The sequence below is a fragment of the Mytilus edulis genome, chromosome 13 (genome assembly GCF_963676685.1).
Source record: "Mytilus edulis chromosome 13, xbMytEdul2.2, whole genome shotgun sequence".
Lineage (NCBI taxonomy): Eukaryota > Metazoa > Mollusca > Bivalvia > Mytilida > Mytilidae > Mytilus > Mytilus edulis.
The window spans coordinates 46,552,488-46,560,733 of NC_092356.1; the positions used below are offsets into that span (position 1 = coordinate 46,552,488).

The window sequence follows — 8,246 nt, forward strand, 5'->3', positions numbered from 1 at the left end:
AAAAAAAAATGTCGACGTTTGTGGTCGTATTGGTCATGTAGGAAAAGTACTTTTTATTTTATCTCTGAAGACCTTTCAGCAACCTGATAATCCGGCCGAAAAACAAGTATGAAAAAACTGTTTGTTTTTAATATATCCTAGTAGTCAATACATTATTGTCCCTTTTACTTTTTCTATTATAATTTAGGAACTGTTACATTTGTCGTGAATGCGCTATTGTATTAATATCTTATTTCAAAAACGCCTTATATTTTGTATTCATTTCAGAACACAATTGTATATTTTCAGTTGTACTTGCTAGATACTCTCTTTATAGTCAGGAATTTGCGAAAATGTAAACAATGAGTCGCGTTCACTGTATAAAAACACTTACAGTTATTTAAATATTCATTGAAATATTACTCTGTTTTTAAGGAATTTTTTTTTTTTTTTTTTTTGGGGGGGGGGGGGGGGGGTTCGAGGGCCGAAATAATAATGATAAAATTGGATATAAACAACTGTATCCATGATACAAAACAAGCGTAATGGCAAAAAACTAAAAACTAAAAATTAATATTCCATCCGGAAACAAAGTGACCAGTAGACTGAGCATGTCATACAAAACTAAGATAAATCTTCAGTATTGCATTTTTGACTTTTCTTAATTGGAATTATGAGATTTATCTTGAACATCGATATGCTACATTTTTCAACAAAGAAAATTAAATTCAAACGAATTGATTGATTGATTATTGGTTGCTTAACATCGAAAACTACCTTTGTATTGAACAAAGAAAATAAATGTAAACCAAGAATTTACATGAACATCGGGATATAACCATTGTATCAAAGAAAGAGGAATTAAAAAAGACGACGAATTTACCAGAAAATTGGTGTACTACAATTTCTATTCAACAAAAAAATATCAATGCTAACGAAAAATTTACCGGAACATTGGTATACTCTCTTTGTATTCAAGAAAGAAAATTAAAGTCAAAGAAGAGTTAACCTGCAAGGATTGGAGTTTTCAGGGAGAAAAAGTACAAACCTTGGCAGGAATAGAAGTACTAGGTTCCTCCAGTACAAGCCATCATTTGGCCTGAATACATTTCCACATGCCTTCACTTTCCTTCGTGTTTTGAGTTCAGTCTTATTCTTTTCTTTCTTAATTTGGTCGTCTTCTAGAATTTGCAGTACGTCTTGGTCGTCACAGAATGTAATAAATTGACCCATACAGCATTTTGATAAATGTTTAGGGTCAATACCCCAAAATTTCAGCTCATCTTTGAACTCCCCAGGACAGAATCCAGATGGCACATGAAGGGTTCTACCTTGATAGTAAGAAAGTATTGATCCAAACAGTCCTTCATTTCGCTCGAAAATATACAACATTATCCTCTTCAGATTTTTTATCTAAAAATATTTTTGACGCTCACAATCAGAAAGAGTAATTTTATCTACAATGTCTTGTGAAATTTTAAACTTTTTACCATTTACGTCGATTTCTATTCGCTTTTCTTCCATAATTTGAATATTCTTTGAAATTTCGTAAATAAACAAATGATCCTCTGCAATCTTCTGACAGTAACAGTTGGAAAGCAAGTCCTTGGAAACGTCCGTTGTCGTCAAGCTTTATCAGCAACAATAGCAGGGGGAATTAATTAGGTGTGGCGCTACAGTCGTCCGTAACGTCAAAAAGTCCGCCAAATCAATCGGCTAAAAGATTGACTTTTAAAGTATTTTTTGCAACTTGTCATGCTTTTAATATGAGGAAGGCGCTACCTTAAATGCCAGCTTTGTACTAAGACAATGTCCTAAATATAGATTAGGTTGTTGGTTGTTTAACGTCCAGTGGCAAATATTCATGCATGTTCAGAACGAATGTCCTAGGCTACATTGTGGGTCTAAGCGTGACGCTGGATTGACGATTTTTGTAAGCGTGACACGTGAAAGTCAAATAATTGTGTCGTGAAAACGGGAAATGAGGTCTAGCGGGACCCGGGAAATGACAAAAATAATGAGAATTGCTTACGTACATAGTGTAAGCGGGATACGGGAATCTGACAAAACAGTATGCGGGATCCGGGATCGGAACCCCCCAATGAGACCCCCTACATTAATATATTGTTTATGTCTAAAATAAAATTATAAGTTCAGATGGAAAATGTGTAGGGAACGAACATTGAACTTGAAAAGGCATGAGGGGTAATGGTATTTTTCCTGAAAAAAATATTCTGATTCCCAAATTGATGAATAAAAAATCTATTCAAGCATACGACAAAAAAAATATTTTGATATTGACCAAAAATGATTTTATCTTTCAGAAATGCAAAATAAATTGAACTTTTATATATCTAAAAACATAAAACTTCCCAAACCGCACATGTAACTCCGTACACAGTAGTTTTTAAGGTGATAATAAGGCTGTATTTGCCAATTTGTTATGATATACCTTTAAACTAGTGTTAAATTTTGACTAAATAAGTTTAATTGATAGCGCTGAAGGGCTTTCGTAAAAAAAAATCAGACTCTAATAAACAAACATTTGTAATTCTGATCATCGTCAGTTTGTGAGTTCTACATCAATTTTTTGTACTAATTAAGAGTCGGTTTTATGTTATTTTTTGCATATATATTTTTTTTTGTTACATGTACAGGATGTAGCTTACTTTTCAAGTTTTTAAATGGCAGCAAAATAAAATTGAGAATGGAAATGGGAAATACAATTATTTTTGTATGTGCCTGTCCCAAGTCAGGAGCCTGTAATTCAGTGGTTGTCGTTTGTTTATGTGTTACATATTTGTTTTTCTTTCATTTTTTTACATAAATAAGGCCGTTAGTTTTCTTGTTTGAATTGTTTTACATTGTCTTATCGGGACCTTTTATAGCTGACAATGTGGTTTGGGCTTTGCTCATTGTTGAAGGCCGTGTCATTTTTGTCTTCTGTGGATAGTTGTCTCATTGGCAAACATACCACATCTTCTTTTTTTTATAATACAAGCATACAAAAGTAATCATGTCATATTTTTGTGTCATAGTTGTTTTCAAGAAGACACATTTGGTTTCTAGACAATAACTTGAGTATAAGTGAATGGATCTCTATGAAACTTTAATACACAAAAGGAAGATTAGAATTGATTTTGGTACAACATTATTGGGGAGGGTTCTTTTCCAAATTTTGGGGTTTTCTTCCAAAAATTACCTTATTTACATTGATTATACTCGTCTAGTATTATATATAGATGCAACAAATAGTGATTTGGCAGGAGATGCACTCAAAATAGGGTATTTTTTATTTAATATTTTATCTGTAATTTGTGCACTTTTCCAATGATATGTACTTCTTGATAATGTCTATGTGAGTATCATGATGAAGAAAATATATTTAGTAAGTATATATTCACAATTGACCTGCTCAAGTGCACTGCAAAAGGATCTTCTTTCCCTTCAATTCCAAAAATTACACATGATTGTTTGTTCTCACAGAAACACATGAGTTATTTGGTAAATAAAACACTTGTCATTGTTTGAAACTTTCAATAATAAAAATTTAGTAAATAAAACACTTGTCATTGTTTGAAACTTTCAATAATAAAAATTTAGTTTAGCCTGTTTGAAAGTTTCACTGATTATGAACATTTTTAACAGAAAATGTACAAAACACTTGATAAAATTGCATTATCTGCAGAATTATTGATATCTTTCCTCACAATATATTCACAATTACATTAGAACTAACATATTGTCCATGCTATTCTGATCTGAGTTTTTATTCATACATATACTGGCATGGCTGGTGCTGTTTTAAGTTCTCTTCTTTTTCTGTTTCTTGAGAAGTATTTGTTTAACCTGTTCAGTCACTATAAAGTGTTACAATTCTTATTTAGACGCAACACATAAATAGTGACCAAAAAGGTACTGCTTTCACATGAGAGAAGCTAGAAAAAAAATTAAATGTACACATTTTCAATATTTTTTTAGGACTTGCTATCATATGAAATTAAGGAGATATGTAGTTAGAGACTGCTGCTGAATAGAAATATGTGGGTTCACCTGATACCTGTTTTTAAATTAGTCCATATATTGAAGTTTAAAGGATCCAAAATTAAAACATGTTTGATTCTAACTGACATAAATATATTTTATATGCTAAACATACATCTGAGGTTGTATCAGGCTGTGCATGGCGAAGCATTTTATTGCCTTTAGGTTTGTACTTTTTTTTGTTTTGGTCATGAAAACAAATTTGTAGTTCTGTTGTGAAGTTGCTAACATGAAAATACCCAAATTGCACCTAAATTGTCAGTTTTTTACCAACTTTTTTTATGTACCAGACAAAAGTTTATTCTATGCTAATTTTGTAGACTATCCTTGTTTACAATATAGATACACCATTTTAATTTTGAGTCCATGTAGAGTCATTGAAAAATGGGTTTGAAATTACATCTAAACAATCCATGATACTGTAATGAGGTGAGTACCCAAATTCCATACATCATTACATGTATGGTTACTTTCAAATCCTTAAAACTGGGATATAAACATAAATTTTGTTTTATTTCTTCAAATATTTCAAACAATTTGACATTATTTAATACCTATTTTTTTTTAAGAAAAGGATGCTGGTAACAAATTTAATTTGCTCATTTTAAAAAGATGATAATAAGATAACTTCACATGGTGAAAGCAAACTTAGTAAAATTTTTGAAGGTTTTTTTTTGCTGAATAGGTGCAATTTGGTTACTGAGTATAATTTTGGTACTGTGAGGTTATATAACCATAAGTGTGTATTGCTAAATAGGTTGAAATGTGAACCTGATAGTGATATAGCGATAAAGTACTTGGTAGAGTGAAAATGTTTTGATCAGGTTTAAACTGATGCATAAAATATGCAGGCCACTGTTGCAGCTTGAATTTTAAAGGATGTAGCCCACATACTTCCAAGTAACATGCCCTGTATATACCTATCAAAGTTCTCATTCTCATGGGTTAAAATAAATCCATCTTCCAATAAAATCCAATTTTGGACATTATGGGAGCATACAATATATACAGTAGTCAGTTCTAAATGTACTACTCAGACTCAAGTCTCCTTTTATGAATAAACTAAGAGGGAGAAAACAAAACAGTTTCCATCTCCTGGGACTGTACATACTGTATATGGTGTGACATAATCATAGAAAAGATTTGTTGAGATTTTGCCAAAGAAGTACAGAATTAGAAGATTGTGAATTATTTGAATATTTGTTTGTGTTCTAAACTTTTGTTAAGTTTTGAATTAGTCTGTGGGCTACCATAGGATCCAGAGGGGGCGGTCCGTGGGGAAAAAATGTTGATTATATAGGTAATCACTGAAGCCTGAAGCATGACTGGAGCACCCCGTCAGCGCCCCCCCCCCCCCCCTTTTATGAAAAATGCTGGATTCGCCATTGACTCCATGAATAACCGTGACAACCAGTCAACAGTATAATTATCACTGTTCCTTGATTTGGGGAATAATGTGGCAGATGAACATAAGTAGTCGTGGTCAACCAGTGCACCGTAGTTTACCCCGCATGCCGCATGGCCATTATAAAAAAGGCACTGGCTACGGTTACATGGAAATGTAACAATAATAAAAATATTATTGTTACATAGGAGACTAAATGCCGGAATGCAAAGGCGGATAAGGAACTGATTAATTACGAATGTAACAATAATTACTGAGGCTACGGTTACATGGCGTTATTGTTACATGAAAAACAGCAATCATTAAACTTAAATCTTGTATAGTTTTGTTGCCTTAATCTTGCATATGTACGAAATAATACTTGTATATAATGATAAATAATAAATATTATCGTTAACAAATGGTGTTTAAATTGTTTTTTTTCTAACGTATAAATGGTTTTGGTGTTTTAAAGATACTACTTTAGATAAGTAGTGCCAAAGGCGAAAATATAGACTTTTGACTTTCATTTTTATAATTTATTGTTTTTTCAGCTATGCTGAGTTGGATACTGAAATCCGAGATAAACCTTACATCCGTAATGGACGACAATGTGACCATACTGAAAGATGACATAAAACTATGCTTCCAACCAAAATATTAGATGAGAACATAAACATTGCTCGAGTGAAAAAATATTTCTCACCGGAAGCATGGCAAACATTAAAGGTTGCATTATCATCAAAAAGGGATACCGCAGAATGGAACTGTACAGTATGTGATACGGACGTTCACAGTGCGGCATCACTGGTGTGCGATGGCTGCTTGGAGTGGTTTCACCAAAAATGTGTCGGACTCAGAAATGCTCCAAAAACCACTTACTGGATATGTAGAAAATGTCATTGCAAATAAATTATTAAAGAATTTATATTTAATAATTGAATGTATTGTAAATATAAAATAAATGTCTTTAATTTTTATTATCTGGTACATTTTAATAGACCCATCGTATATTGCTGTTTTTCATGTAACAATAACGCCATGTAACCGTAGCCGCAGTAATTATTGTTACATTCGTAATTAATCGGTTCCTTACCCGACTTTCCATTCCGGCATTTAGTCTCCTATGTAACAATAATATTTTTATTATTGTTACATTTCCATGTAACCGTAGCCAGTGCCTATAAAAAAAAAATCCGAAATGTATTGCTTGCGGAGTTCTTTTCTGTGTTCCCATGCCTGGACGGAACTTTTACACTAAATATGTTATCGTTAACTGAGATTGTGTGACTTTTAAATGAAGTACCTGTGATTTTTAGGTAATTTGTTTTGACTTCACTGATAATGGAATGTTGAAGCAGACGAAACATGGCGTCAGATGTTGTTGTCCTCACTTCGGTAATTTCCGTGGTACAATTAAATTTAAATAAGCTTCACAAGTTACAAAAATTTCTGAATTCTTGTTTTTGCAAACAAATAGAAATTCATGTCGTATTAAACATTGTAATTTTCCCGATCTGCCCCGTTTTTACAAGATCGCGTTGAAACGTTAAATTTGGCCGCCATTAAAAAAAAAAATCGTACGAGATTTAACGAGAGTGACGAAACTTTTCAGATGGGTCGTCTAGAAAGAGTTATCGTTCTTTGTCCCAAAACGATGCTTCTACCATAAGTGCCAGCATAGCTGGCATATTACAATTAAATTTTTAAATTTGTAGGTTTTGTGACCAATATAATTTCTTTACGACATACAAACATTACAAAAAATAGCTTGTTATTGCTATTCCTTTATCCTGTCCGTTCTAAAAAAAATAGCCATCTTTTTTGTTCGCCAAAAAAAATCGTTTTTTCCTAATTTGACGTTTGCGTATCCAAATACAGAAAAGAACGGTTATAATCTTAAATGAAACCGGGAAACCTATTTCAAATTTATACATTGTTTTGAAGCCATCATTTTTTACTTTTATACATCAATTTTAGTGACCACCAGCCATGTCAATTTTTATCTGGTTTTATCTACGTTTCTACTTCAAAACAGTAAAGTTTAGCTTCTTTTCATTGTACCTGTTTCAAAGTGCTCTAAAATACTGATTTTATTAAAGACATGAATGAAATTTTGATTAAAAGTTGTGGATTTTCACAATTCCATACGATACTTGTATTTTAAAGTAACTAAAACCCCTTTTGATCCCCTACACAAATTGACGGTGACATTGTTTTCTTTTTTCAACATACGTCATGTAACGTTTATTACAAAATATGTGTCAGGGTCATGTGCACAGTAAAAATTTACACATTGGAAAAGTGAAACAACAAACAAAGATCTTCTTTATTGCGTTTAAAGCTAAACGTCTTGGAAAATTCTGACAGATCTGACAAATTATTGATAGCCTACTGTATGGATGGACAAAAGCACAAAAATAGCAAAAGAAAATGCATTGCAAAGATAATTCTGTAGGAAAAAAACATATGAAAAAAGAAAATGAAGGTCAGTTAATAAAATCTTGCTTATATTATTATCTCTTTACTTAGTAAGCTATATTTCCATTCTCAATTTTATGGTAATAAGAGCAAAAACTAGCTTATCAAGCCAAGTCAGCCAAACAAGAAGTTTATACATAGAGATGTGTTCTTACAAAATTGAATTTATTCAAATGGCAAATTCTTGTCAAATTTAAGCATCTTTGATCATTATTGAAGTAAAATGCACAAAATTTGTCCCACCAGTTTCATTTCATTTCCTATTACTAGTATTCAGGTAAAGTATAAACACAATACTTTGTTTATAAATATGTCATTATTTTTAAAAAGAAGCTGATACAGCAACCTGTTCAAGAGA

General features: G+C 32.1%; 1 pseudogene; it reads right to left on the bottom strand.

Moving 5' to 3' along the window:
• The window catches only part of LOC139500985 (potassium voltage-gated channel protein egl-36-like), a 61,670-nt pseudogene extending 60,106 nt beyond the window's left edge, over positions 1-1,564 (bottom strand).
• Between the last annotated feature and the right edge of the window lie 6,682 nt (positions 1,565-8,246).